We start from the raw sequence: 14,868 nt of genomic DNA, 5'->3' as shown, positions 1-14,868 counted from the left end.
TCCCTGTGCTTTGCTAAACTTGTTCTAAGTAGGTGCTTTAGACCACTGAACCATCTCACCAGCCCAATGACTTAGTTTTCTAACCTTTGCTATTTTAAATATGTACTTAAAATGACAAAGGCTACAAAACTGTAAGTCATTATGTTTTGTTTTCACTTAAAATATACATTTCCTGAAGTTATTGAGTTTTAATGTTTGTTTTACGTAAGTGTTGAGCTTAGGCAGACCCCAGGCCTGCTGTGCCGGCCGCGCCCCCTGAGGTGGAGACAGACATGGAGACTGAGCATGGTGGCCAACCCCTGTAATCCCAGCATTTGGGAGGCTGTAAACTGGAGGATCACTACCAGTCTGATCTACACAGTGAGACCCTGTACGCCCTGTACACCCTGTCTTAAATACAATAAATAAATAAATGTTGATCTTTATTTTACTGAATTGCTAAAATAAAGTAAATGAATACATTCCAGAAGTAAAAATACCCAAATTAATCTGTAATCCCACTATCTAAAGGTAGTACTGTTGATGTTTTGCATAATCTTTTCTTTATCCTATGCCTAACTTTGCCATGCTTTGCAAAGATTTTGAGTGATATGACTTATTTAAGCTATAGTATGATTGAAAGTTATGTTACCTGTGAACCTAAATATCCAATTGCTTCATTATTAAATAAATCAGGGCTGGGGGCCGGGGAGATGGCTCAGTGGAATAAGCGCTTGCCTGGCAAGCACAGAAGCCTGAGTTCAATCCCCGGTTCCGCCAAAAATCAATCAGTCATTCAGGGCCTTACTGCTGTTTATTTATTATTATTATTTTTTGGCAGAACTGGGGATTGAACTCAGGCCCTCGCGCTTGCCAGGGAAGTGCTTATTCCACTGAGCCATCTCCCTGGCCCCTTACTGCCGTTTAGAAAGCGGTACATTTAGTGAAAATTGTATTTCAATTCCTATATTTATGTACATTTGAGTGCCCAGAGAAATAAAGCTGAAAGATAATAAACTAGGGTATAAAAGAGATTACTTGTGGAGGGTGACATTTTGTGCTCCTTTTTAAACATTAATATAGTTTGTAGAATTTCTTTAATGATCATGAAATATCTGAATAGTCATAAGAAGTGTAGTTGTAAAATGTTATTTTAAAAAGATTTAAAAATCTTTCTGTAATCTTCCCATGGGAAGATTTTAAAGTTTAATTGGAAGCCTTTTAAAAGATGACAGCCAGGGTGGTGGCTCCCACCTGTAATCCCACCCAGCACTCTGGGAGATGGAGGCAGGAGGATCACTGTAAGTTCAAGCTGAAGTACATACTGCATTGAAGGCTAGCCTGGCAGACTTACATAGCAAGACCCTGTCACACAACAAAAAAGGACATATTTCAGTCTCCCTTATACACTGGATCAGATTCCATGTATACCATACCTACCACTTTTCTTTAGATCCTGTAATTCTAATACAACATAGGAAAAATGTTTAGCTCTTATAGTTGCCTCTACAGTACTTAGACTATAAAATTCTTGCTTAGACTTGTCAGTTCCCAACAAAGCCATTCCCGCAGGTCCCCTGTCTTGTTCTAGAATCAAACCCAGGGCCTCACACATGCTACTAGTGTCCTTATGAATGTCCACTATAGGACCTGTTTCTACAATAGAATAGTTAAATTCTGTTGTTAATAATTGAAATGGGAGATACCTGAGTACATTTTGAAACTAGCATTTATACTAGTGTGGGGACATGGGAACCATCATGTTCACTTTTATAATTTCTCTCTAGGAGAAATTTGAAGGTGATGTTTTTTTTTTTTTTTTTTTTTTTTTCTTTTTTACCAGGTCTCAGTAGTTCAGGCCAGTCTTGGAATTCACTGTATAGCCCAGTCTAGCCTTGAACACACAGCAGTCCTCCTGCCTCAGCCTCCTGAGTGCTGGGATTACAGGTGTGCACCACCATGCTTAGTGTAGGTGATGGATATTTTGAGGAAGGGTCATTGAGATGTAGTGTATCACCAGTATAATAAATTGTTAGCCCAAGAGCCATTCTCTGTAGTATTTAGAGGCCTAGGCAGCATTCGAATTAAGTAGCTGCAGGTGGCGTTATTTGTATGGAAAAATAGAACATCCCTAGACCATTTAGTGTCAAGTGGAACTACTCCTTTTTTTAAATGGCATCTCACTAATTTTCATGAAATCCTACTACAGTGGGGTTTTAATTTAATATATTTATTTTGAGAAAGTGAATTCCTCATATTTGGTAATCATAATTTTTTCTTTATTCTAATATACATTTGTTAGATGTCCCCTTTTAAAAATATAAAAAAACCTCACTATAGATCCCTTCCATTTCACCCATTATGAAAATAATATGTAAAAGCCAAGCAGTCAGGTTATGTTCTCCAAATAAAAAATTCTAATTAGAGAAGCATTGTAAACAAATACCATCTAAAGATTTTGCCCTGACCCCCAGTTGATCTTGACCCCCAGTTGATCTCTGTAATAAAAGGCTAAGAAGGTGTTTAATCCGTACATTTATTGAAATTACTTTTGAATGTAGAAATTATAATTTTTCAGTTTATTAAACCTATGAAATACAATAGATAGGAACCATAGGATTCTTTTAGGGATCATAAGTATCATTGAACTTAAAGTTTCCTCTATATTGATAGGGTGTGAACAAATGAGTGTCAGGTTGCTTATGTACACTTTTATATGATAGGATGCATTTTAATGCCTGGGCTGTTGTGATTATGGTTTTAATAAGTAGCAGAGTACACAGTACTAGTTCTGTTGCCTTCTGGGCACAACAGTAACAGGGTTTTTAAGTAATTTTTAATTTTCCTCTGAAATTTTTGTAAGAATTAAGCTTACAGTAACCACAAACATCAGGAAATTTACTTGGTGGCTTTTACTATTCTACTGAAATGATTATTATTTTAATTGATTCACTACAAAAAATTATTAGCAGTCTAACCTGAAAATATTTGTGAAGATTTGATATGTGCTTTGAAATGTGATTGTAAATTGCCTGGGGAAGAATAATTATCAAGAAAGACAACTTGTTTTCTAAAAGACAAATTCAGAATTTAACTATAGTTATTGCTTTGGGAAAATGCACACTTCCCTCATGGTATTGCAAGTAAATTTAGTACAGCGTGAAAAGAGAGATCCTGAATTTATGTCTCTCATTTCTTCTGCCATCCCTCCCCCTACACACACACACACACACACACACACACACACACACACTTTTTCAGTACAAATGAGAGACCAAGCAAATGTTTAGAAATAAGGAATCATGTCATGTGAACATAAAACATTGAAAGAGCATTACAGTAGACCACAGTGGGGAGCTGGATTCTGATGCATGCTCCATCTTTCCTTGGGCAACCCCGGAACTTCCCTAAACCTCAGTCTTTTCACCTGAACAATGGGGACCATAGTGTTTCTTTCATCTTTTTCCATTGAAAATCACATTAAATATATGAAAATATTTTGGAAACAATTGATTGCTGTAAATCTCTATTAAAACAGTACTGTCTACTTCATTGGTTATTGATTAAATGAGATAGTCTATACATAGCAATTAGCATAGAATCTGAAATATAAATACTCCATAAATGTTGGTACCGTTATTACTAGCATTTACATTATTGTATCACTCATTAAAAACCATTATTGTAGTGGAAGTACTAGTTAAAATGTATTAGTTATGCTGGGCACAGAGCCAAATTAGCACAGAGCCAGCTACTTGAGAGGCTGAGGAATGAGGGTTGCAAGTTTGAGGCCACTCTCTGTCGCAAAATAAAGTACACAGGTGGCTGAAGATATACCTCAATGGTAAGAGCACCCCTGGGTTCAATCCCCAGTACCATAAAAAGACATACACAAAACACTCATGGCATTTTCATTTAATCAGTCAGCAGCTACATTTTGTTACCATACTTAATCTTTTATTTTGCTATTTAAAGTATTAGTTTTAAGGCCAGCCAAATAGCTCAGCAGATTAAAGCACCTGTAAGCAGGCACAGGGGCCAGGGGTTCAGTCCTAGGGCCACTAGGCCAGCCCCTCTCCCAGGGTATGCTGAGACAGCAGTGAGACTGGGCGTGGTGGCACGTGCCTGTAATCCCAGCTCTTGGGAGGCTGTAAACAGGAGAATCACTACAAATCCAATCTAGTAGTGAGACCCTGAATACCCTGTGGACCCTTCCGTAAAATATAGAAAAAAATTAATAAAACATTACTTGTGGTTCAGTATGACTCATTATAGTCACTGAAGCACACGTTTTTAAGGATCTTCAATTTTAAGGTCTGCTTTTTAAGACAGGTGAGTGTTGTTTTCTCATTGCCCTGCTGGGGTATTACTGCACTTGTCCATTAAAATGACCCAAAGTCTGTAATTCACATGATCTTGCTGTCTTTGATTTTCTTCACTGTAGAATTGAAGGCTTATTTCATGGTGAGTATTCTATCTACTAGTTCATTCTACTAATTCAGTGCATTTAATCACCTTGCTCATTTTACAACTAAAAAGGAGCACAGAGATTGATCTGATTTGCTAAGATCACACAGCAAGTTTTCTTTCCCTAAGAAATTTAATGAGTGTATGATGAGCCAACAGACTGTAAGACTTTTAAATCCTCTTTTGAAGCAGACATTTCTTCCAACATTATTTACCTAATGTTCACATCTTTTCTGTAAAACTGTTGTGTATGATGGTGGATTTTTACTTCCTTTTGATTGCCATTAGATTTTTCTCCTTTGACACAGGGTCTTTCTATGTTGGAACTCACTAGTTCAAGTGATGGCCCTTTCCCAGCCTCCTGAGTAGCTGGGATTGCAGGTGTGCAACATAAAATTTTTTTTTTTCAAATTGCTTGATCTGTTACAAATTATATTATAGGACCAGTGTCAGAAGAAAATGTCCCTTGAGTTATTATAGAAGAAATCTGAGGAGAATATTTTAGCAGGTGGGGCTTCTATTACATATTATTTAGTGCACAATTTCTTCTGTTACAAAATTTTTTACTGCACATCTAGATCCAGTAGACTGCCCATTTGCAGTTGTAGAATAGGTCTTCCCAAAATGCCTTTTATTTTTATCATACCACATTTTTCAGTCTTTTGTCATCATTTTGGTCACGTAGGTAAACACACAACATGAAGGTTTATACATATAGTTGAAGTGACTCGTTTAGGTGTTACCTGGCTTGAATTTATTCTCTAGTCTTAGCATTTCTACAGTTCTTAAAAGTGCAAAAGTGAGAGTGTTAAATTGAGAGCTAGAGGAGATTATGGCACAGACAGTCACTTAAAGGGCTTTACTGCATTTTATGAGAGGTACATGGTACAGTAACAAGAAGGAAACAGTTACATACCACTGAGCTTCCTCTACTGTTGAGGAAATAGCATCACAGATTCTTGTCCCTGTTTTACCAGATGTGTACCTCAGCTGGAAATACATAAGTAAAAGGAGAGTGCCTAATTCCCTGTTCCACCCACATAGCCTTTTTTATTGTGTGGTCCCTACTTATGACCTAGGAGTTAAAAGAAAGAAAAGAATTGATACAAACCCAAAATAATAGAATTGTACTATTTGTACTCTTCATCTTGAAAAAGAGATGGATAATTTGCTAGAAAGCAACCAGTAAAGAACTGAAATCTGTAGGGGAAAAAAATTGTTTTTAGACTAACTCTCATAAAACCTTTAATGATCCAGGAAGAAAAGATGAGGCAAAAGTCAAAAGCTTTTTCTCACTCCACCCCAAGTATTGGAATTAAACCCATGGCCTCCACACTGAGGAACATTCCAAGCATTTTTAATTATTTTTCAAGCCACATCTGTTTCCCAGGCTGGGTTCAAACTGTAGACTTTCTTGCTTCAGCCTCTCAGAATGCCAAGGTTATGGTTATGGGCCACCACATCTAGTCTAAATTAATTGCTTTTATTATCTAAAACTTGGTTGAACAAAAAAGTTTTATGGTATCTTGGGCAGTTTTTCACATTGAAATTTAGAGCTCAAAATAGAAAAAAGTTTTATGACCAGTACATTCTATCATTCTCATTAAAAATGCCCTTATGCCACAAATTTTTGATATTTTGTCTATTATAATGTCTGATTTAGTCTTTATATTAACGTGAACCATTAAATTGATTTCCAGACCTACTGAAACTACCCTTAGTAGTTAAATGACACCACATTACAGATTATCCCTGAAACGTCAGTGATGGTAAAGTGTGGCTTCTAACCATTGGTGCTAATTTCTTTTTACGCAGTAGGCACGCTCCTTTACTGTGCGGTTTCATCATAATCTCATTTTTGCTTGTTGAGAAGTTAAAATTCTGTGTAGCAAATTTCATCATGTTTACTGTAGCTTTTTTTTTTAGAGTGAGGGAAACATTTATCTCATGCTATGATTTTTATCTTGGCAAGATGACTTCAAAATGTAAGGTTTGGGGGCTGGGGAGATGGCTCAGTGGAATAAGCACTTCCCTGGCAAGTGCAAGGACCTGAGTTCAATCCCTGGTTCTGCCAAAAAAAAAAAAGTAAGGTTTGAACTATTACAAGTAGCAGAAACTGCTCATAACTCCTACTTCGCCTGTATATTTTGATAACAGTTTAAAAAATAGTTATCATCTTATAAGTTTACTTGCCTTGAATATTTTCATCTGCTTTAGTATTACCTAATTCTTGCCAGGGCTGGCCGGGAAGGTGGCTCAGTGGAATAAGCGCTTCCCACAAGTGTGGGACCGACTAGAAAAAATGCTATCAAAATATTTATGGGAACTTTCAGGGAGGTTTGGACATAGTCAAAGTTTTCTTTGACTATATTTTCACTTCTCAGCCTTTGGCTAAGATCAAGTATGTATAACTGACTGTTTACTCCTTTAAGTATCAAAAATCATTGGAGACTGGGCATGGTGGCACGCGCCTATAATCCCAGCTCTTGGGAGGCTGTAAACAGGTGGATCACTACAAGTCTTATCTAGTAGTGAGACCCTGAACACCCTGTAGACCCTTCCCTAAAATTAAAAAAATAAAAAATCATTGGGTGTGGTGGTGCTCACCTGTAATCACAGCACTTGGGGATGAGGAATGAGGATCACTGTGAGTTGGACACCAACCTGAACTACATAGAGAGACCTTGTCTAACAACAAGAACAACTATGTCATATGAAAACCCTTTTTAAATAGACTCAGAACATTTTTAGGTTTACAGGAAAATTGAGCAGAAGGTTCCAGAGATGTCCCATGTGCCTCCTCAAGTGTACAGTCTCTCTCTGATCAGCACCCTCCCAGAGTGGGACATTTTTTGCTGTTGATGAACCTACATCTCATCCTTGTCATCCCAGGTCCATCATTTACAGTCTTGTGAACCTGGGGTTCACTCTTGGTGTGATGCATTGTGTGATTTGGGCAGATTTATAATGACATGTGCCTACCATTCTACAGATTGTACTGCCTTGTCCTGAAGACAGCTTCGTCATTCCTCTCCAGTACCACAAGCCCCAACAGCCACTGGCATTTTTCCTGTTTCCATAGTTTTGCCTTTTCCAGAATGGCATATAGTTGGAATCATAAAGTACTTCATGTCATTTTAGTTCCTTGATAATCAGTGTTTTGAATGTTTTCCCCAGCATAGATAGGAACTAGATATAATTCAACCTCCTTGTGTTTTTATAGTCATTATAACCAGAAATTGAAGTTCTGTGTTGAAATGCAAATTATGTAGGCTGTCATGTAGACTTGTACAATCCAGGACCTCTAGCCACATGTGACTATCTTAATTTAGATGTAAGTTAATTTAAAATTTTCAGTTCCTTAGTCCCACCAGCCACAATTCCAATGTTTGTAGTCATATGTGACTAGTGGCTACCTTACTGGACATCACACATACTGAACATTTTCATCACAGATCTTTATAGAGGACTGACTCCCGTAACTAGGATCTCACTCCTTTTCTGTACTTCCATTCAGCCCCACCTCAGCCAGGGCACATACATATTTGTTTTTATGTATTTGAAAGCATTCACTTAATGTGGTTCTTATACTTTATTAAATGGAACCATGTTATGTATATGTTTCATTTTTATCTGGCTTCTTTTGCTCAAATAATTGCTTGTGAGATTGTAGACCTTTTATTAAAGCGTTTAATGCCATTGAGAGACTGCCAATATTCATCTTTGAGTCTGCTATTGATAGGTTTGTATAATGGTTTGTAATTAAGAATAGAATGTTGGGCCTTTCATCAGGAACCACCATCTTCCATTCATTTGCCAAAATGACTAAAAGAAAGGGCAAGAGGGGAAAAACCTGGTATATGTTCTCCAGGCCTTTTAGAAAACATGAGGTTGTTCCTTTGGCCACATACATCTGAATCTACAAAAAGGGTGATATTGTAGACATCAAGAGAATGGATACTGTACAAAAAGGAATGCCTCACAAATGTTACCATAGCAGAGTGGGAGGAGTCTGCAACGTTACCCAGCATGACGTTGGCGTTGTAAACAAGCAAGTTAAGGGCAAGATGCTTGCCAAGAGGATTAATGTGCGTATTGAGCATATTAAACACTCAGAAAGTTGTGATAGCTTCCTGAAACATGTCAAGGAAAATGATTAGAAAAAGAAGGAAACCAAAGAGAAAGGTACCTGGGTTCAACTGAAGTGCCAGCCTGCACCTCCCAGAGAAGCACAGTTTGTAAGGACCAGTGGAAAGGAACCTGAATTGTTGGAACCTATTCCCTATGAATTTATGGCATAAACTGGGGACGTTGCTCTGCCATTCAGTACCTGATTGGCAGCTTAAGTGTTCTAGGTCCTACATAAAAATAAAATCTTCCTGTTTTGTAAGAATGATTTTCTTAGTTGAACAGGTATGTGGTGCATTTTTACCTCAGAAATACTTGTAGCAGATTTTCACTGTATCTAGTAATTGTGTCTAGTCTTTACTCTTCAGGTTTTTTGTTTTGTTTTGTTTTTTCTGAAAGATATTGCTGAGGTTTTGTACAGGTGTATACCCAAATATTATAAAATATTTATATTGGCTTAAAGATCCTATAAATCATTATGAGGAAAAGATGCATCAAAATAAATGGGAGTCACTTCAAAAACAAGTATAAGTCCATTTCAGTTAAATAAATTGTTTAAAGCACCAGAAAAAAAAAAACAAAAAAAAACTAGAATATATGTAGGACCAGCCAGATAGCTCAGTGGACTAAAGTGCCTGCTTAGGCAGGCACAGCAACTGGGGTTTGATCCCTAGTGCCATGCCAGCCCTGCCCCCGGGACTCCCTCAGATGGGGGATGAAACTGGGCACAATAGCACCCACCAGTAATCCCAGCACTTGGGAGGCTGAAAACAGGAGGATCACTATGAGTCCAATCTGTGTAGTGAGACCCTCTAGACCCCGTACTAAATTTTTTTTTTTAAGTACAAAAAATAGAATGTTGGGTGAAAAAGCATTTTCAGTATTAATAGATATTGTTAAATACTTTACTGATTTTTATTGCCACCAGCTGTATTAATGTTCCACATCCTGGGCCTGGGGAGATGACTCAGTGGAATAAGCGCTTCCCTGGCAAGCACAAGGGCCTGAGTTCAATCCCCAGTTCCGTCAAAAAAAAAAAAAAAATGTTGAAAGCTGTATGGACAGAGAAGTCCCTTTGCGCCCTCATATCTTTATGGGCCGGGGAGATGGCTCAGTGGAATAAGTGCTTCCCTGGCAAGCACAAGGGCCTGAGTTCATTCCCCAGTTCCGCCACAAAAAAAAAAGTTCCACATCCTTCCTAGCCCTTAATATTTTCATTTTCCATTTATTTATTTTTGCAGGGGCATATTTTTTGTTTTTTGCAGTACTGGGAGCAGATCCCTGGGCCTTAGACCTGTTAGGCAGGCAGCTACACCACTGAGCTATATCTCCAGCCTGTGCCCCTCCCCTTCTTTTCTTTTTTAAAAGTCTTGCTAAATTCCTCAGGCTGGCCATGATCTTGAGATTCTCATGCCTCTGTCTCCTGAAAAGCTGGACTTTATGTGTACCACCAGCCCAAACCACCTTTCTCATTTTGGATATTCTGATAGGTGTGTCGTGTTGCTACATTGTGGTTTTAGTTTATATTTCCTTGATACCCATTGCATTGAATCATATTTTTGTATTTATTGGTCACTTGATATCCTCAAGTTCAATATCTGCTACTATCTTGGCCCCATTGTCTCTCTTTTTTTAAAATATATTTAGTACAGTGTCTGTAAGTTCTCACTACACAGATCAGACTTGTGATCCTCCTATTTTCAGCCTCCCAAGTGCTGAGGTTACAGGCATGTGCCACTGCGCCCAGTCTCACTTGCAGTCTCAGCGTGCCCCATGGGCAGGACCAGCACAGCAGGCCAGGGATCAAATCCCTGGTCACTGCACTCTGCCGAAGCAGGCGCTTCAGTCTGCTGAGCTATCTGGCCAGCTGTCCCATTGTCTCTTTTTAACAGTTTTACTGTGATATAATTTGTATACCATGAAAGTCAGTCATTTAAAGTGTATAGTTTGGTGGATTTTTAGTACATTCACAGTTGTACAATTATTATTACTATCTAATTTCGGTCCTTTTTTTATTACTCCATAAAGAAACCATCCCCACTAGAACAGACTCCCTTTCATCTGCCCACAATCTCTATGGATTTGTGTATTCTGGACATTTCCTATATAATACTTTTGTGCTATTTTGTGACTGGCTCCTTTCACTTAGCATGTTTTAAAGGTTCATTTGTGTCACAGTACATTGATAAAGTACATTATTCCATTTTAGGGCTATAGCACATTTTGTTTATGCATTCATTAGTTAAGAGATATTGGGGCTGGGGAGATAGCTCAGTAGAATAAGTGCTTGCCAGGCAAGGGCCTGAGTTCAATCCTCAGTTCTGCCAGAAATTAAAAGAGAGAGAGAGAGAGATTTGTGTTTTTTCTACTTTTTAACTATTATAAGCAATGCTGTTCTGAAATTTGTATACAAGTTTTTGGGTGGAATGTATTTTTATTTCTCTTGGTTCTGTGTTAAGAGTAGAATTGCTGAGTCTTATGATAACTTCATGATTAATTATTTTGATGATCCCATCCAAGCTATTCTCCCCAGCAGCTATTGTAGTTCACAACCAGCAGTGCATGAAGGTTCCAGTTTCTCTGCACTATTACCAACATTTTTTTTTTTTTTTTTTTTTTTTTTACATTCTAGGAGATAAATAGTATCTCATTGTGTTTTTATTGTTATTTATTTATTTTGGTACTGGGGACTGTAAAGCTGAGGTGCATCCCTATCCCTTTTTCATTTTTTGTTTTATGGCAAGGTGTTGCTGAGTCACTATAGCCCAGGCAGGGCTAAAACTTGCCATTTTCATGTCTCAGCCTCCTAGAATGTTGGGATTATAAAAATGGAACACCATGCTCAGGTTGTCCATGATTCTTAATTTGCATTAATTCAAGATTTGCTAAGTGGGGCTGGGAGATACAGCTCAGTGGAATAGTGCATGCCTGGCAAGTGCAAGGTCCTGAGTTTGATTTCTGGCACCAGGAAAAAAAAAAAAACAAGAGTTGCTCTGAATATAGGCACTTTGTTGATTATGTATTTTTTACTCTCTGATTGTTCATCTCCTTTTATCAGAAATTCTTAGTTTTAATATAGTGCAGTTTGTCAATTTTTAACCATATTTTTCTTTTTCTTTTTTTTAAAGAGTGCGAGGTGCTGAGCATAGTGGCACATGCCTGTAATCCCAGCACTTGGGAGACTTGAGACAGGAGTATCATCACAAGTTTAAGGCCAGCTTGGAATATATATAGAGAGAGAGTTTGAGACCAACCTGAACTACATAGTGAGATCCTGTCTTAATAAACAAACCAAAAGAATAAGAGGTATTTAAAAACACAGTCAGAAAAATAGCCTAGTATCCAAGTATTGATTGATTAAACATACGCAAGATTTGTAGGACTCCTACAATAGGCTGTGGGATTTACCAAGTCTTTTATGAGCTTTAACTCAGTGAAGCTTTACAATATTCTTAAAATAGTAAGTAAAATAGATGACATTATCCCTTACTTGTAAATGATCAAACCAAGACCCAGGAACACAAACTTTCCCATGATCAGACAGCTAATAAGTGGGCAAAAATAATGATTTGAAACCAAATCCGTCTACTTAAAACTATAATTTTTTCACTATACATTTGTATTAAGGAGTTCTAAATTTCAGGTTTAACCTGTCCATTTTAAATTGCTGTGCTTCTTGGCCCAGTAATATATATTAAATGCCCGTGGAGCCAAGGTTATACTTACATTGAGATGTTCAGCAGATACAGAAGAGAGATTGGCCATCAAGAGATCTTACAGGAGACAGAAAGTATTGAAGTGGTAATCTGATGCCAGTGGGATTTGGTACCAAAGAGGCTCTCGTCAGCAGATAAGATTGCAGAAGAAACTTACCTACATAGATAGTGTGTTCTGTACTTTATTTTCCATGCTAAGATATACAGGAAATTTCCTGTAATTGTACTAACACCAAAGAGAGCATTTTCTATGACTCCCTCTGCTGGTTTCCTGGAGGTACTAAGATGTCTACTTTTCATAAATGTGTTTGTTGGGGCTGGGGAGATGGCTCAGCAGAATAAGCACTTGCCTGGCAAGCGCAAGAGCCTGAGTTCAATCCCCAGTTCCACCAAAATAAATAAAAATGTATAAATGTGCTTGTAAATGACATAAATGAATTTGAGGAATAAATTAATTTCAAGGTCCATTAGAAACAAAAGAAATTGAGATTGGTAACAAATGAAATGGAAAAACAGTTGACGAAAAGATGATTTAAGTTTATTTTACAATTCAAATTTAACTGTTGAATCTTCTGGAGTTACAGGAATAATGCAGTGGTCCAGTTTAAACTTTATACTTGGGAAAGTGCATGGTAAGAGTCAGTACCTAGGATCAGTGATCTGGTTGATGATGACACAACAGAAGCGCTAACCTTTTTTAACTTTAAAAAAGTGAACTTATAGCAGCTTCAGTGAAGTTCAGAGTTGATCTATAAACTGGCTAGGTTCTAAATAAAGTGCTATTGTTATTCGGAAACACTCAGGTTTAATTAGATGATTAGATATTCTCTGGGAGCACCTAGTGACCTGTGCCATTTCTGCCCTTTCTCACCCGAGGCCTTTCACATCCGCTAGCCACATAATGGTCAGGTCTCGCACACCTAGTAGTGTGTCTCTTCTTGCCAGCTGTAACTAGGCCTCACTTTTCTTATAGTAGCTCTAGGCAGTCACTACTTACCTTTCAGAGTTTCTATCGGTTTAAAACTCCATTATTTTGGCTTCTGGACATTTTTTTTTAAATCATACGTAGAGTAGGAAATAACTCCATTTAAGAAAAATCAAGTATTAAAAAAATATTAAAATATCAAGTATTGAGAAACTAAGCAGTATATTCTGATTATTTTATTGGAACTAGCACCTCTAAATAATGGATCCATTTAATATTTAACTCATTTAGTTTATAAGAAGAATTTTGCCTCAACTTTACAGAAAAAACATACACAGAGAAACATAAAATAGCTTTAGTAGCCAAAGCATTTATAATGGACACTTACTTATTTATAATGATAAGAGAAGAAAGTCTGGGCTGGCCGGATAGCTCAGTGGATTAAAGTACCTACCTAGGCAGAGCAGCTATCAGGGGTTCAGTCTCCCTCTGGTGTGCCATGCCTGCCCTGCCCCCAGGGCTCACTGAGACTGAGATTAAGACTGGGTGTGGTGGTGTACCCCTGTATTCCCAGCGCTTGGGAGGCTGAAAACAGGATCACTACGAGTCCAATCTGTAGTGAGACCCTGTAGACCCTGTACTAAGTACATTAAAAAAAAGTGAAAGTCTATTATTTCTTTTTTAAAGGCAATGATAGTATAGTTTGGCTTAAAGTAAGTAATTATAGAAAGTAATATTAATCCAGGGATTAACAGTTTTGATTGGTATTGGTATTTAAGAATATATTCTGGAAACAACCTGTGTTTCATTTTGAAAGCAGCAAGTGTGTTACTGTACAGCTATAGCTTCATATATGACTGGATGTATATGTCTTATTTGCCTAGCTTCATCATTAACTATTAAGACTGCTTAGACTATTAGAGAAAATCAGCCTATAGTATCAATGCAGATTTTTTTTTCTTTGTAAGATAGTTTTGATACTACATAATTATCTCAAGTGGAATAAAATTTCCTTAGGCCATGGTGAAAATATTTTGGAGAAGAAACTTTTTTACTTTACCGGCATATTTCTATTACTAAATACTAGTATTAGTATGAATTTCAGAAAGTTCACAATTTTTATCTGTTTCATGTCTTCCCCATAGAACTTCCTGTCTTCATAACCTGTTTGATTTTGTACAGTGACAAGAGGGCTATGTGCCCATCTCCCTGCCTCTTCCTCTCTGTTCGCCAACAGATTGTAACCTTCTTGATACAGTTCCTAGTGGTGTAGCTAAATGGCACCTTGCTAGTCTAGTAGTTCAGAAATGGATGTGTCATTCAATTGCAATAAGTAATTGTTTGCCATTAACTGCCAAAGACTGGGGACCCGCACACACACCAGGATAGAGTGATATGAAAATAGAACCACAGAGAAAATAACTTCATACAGAAAATGAACTTAAAGGAAGTGGAAGACCCAATACTATTATGGGCTACTGGACTCTTTTAGAATATTTTGCTGAGTTAACACACCTATAATATTCAAATAACGGAACTAAACAAGAAAAAGAGATACAGATGAATGTCCATTTTGTATCTGTGTATTCAAAATGGTTAGGATAGATATATAGTTAGATTCTCTTAATGAATAGAGGGATTTGTTCTAATAGT

General features: G+C 37.4%; 1 protein-coding gene across 1 annotated transcript in view; it reads left to right on the top strand.

Annotated features, from left to right (window-relative positions):
- The window catches only part of Gorasp2 (golgi reassembly stacking protein 2), a 32,153-nt gene that overhangs the window by 3,568 nt on the left and 13,717 nt on the right, over window positions 1-14,868 (top strand). The gene's annotated exons all lie outside the window — the stretch shown is intronic.

The sequence above is a fragment of the Octodon degus genome, unplaced genomic scaffold, assembly GCF_000260255.1.
Source record: "Octodon degus isolate 3935 unplaced genomic scaffold, OctDeg1.0 scaffold00065, whole genome shotgun sequence".
Taxonomy (NCBI): domain Eukaryota; kingdom Metazoa; phylum Chordata; class Mammalia; order Rodentia; family Octodontidae; genus Octodon; species Octodon degus.
The sequence above is the reverse complement of the archived record's forward strand: the minus strand, read 5'-3'. Positions and strand labels throughout refer to the sequence as shown.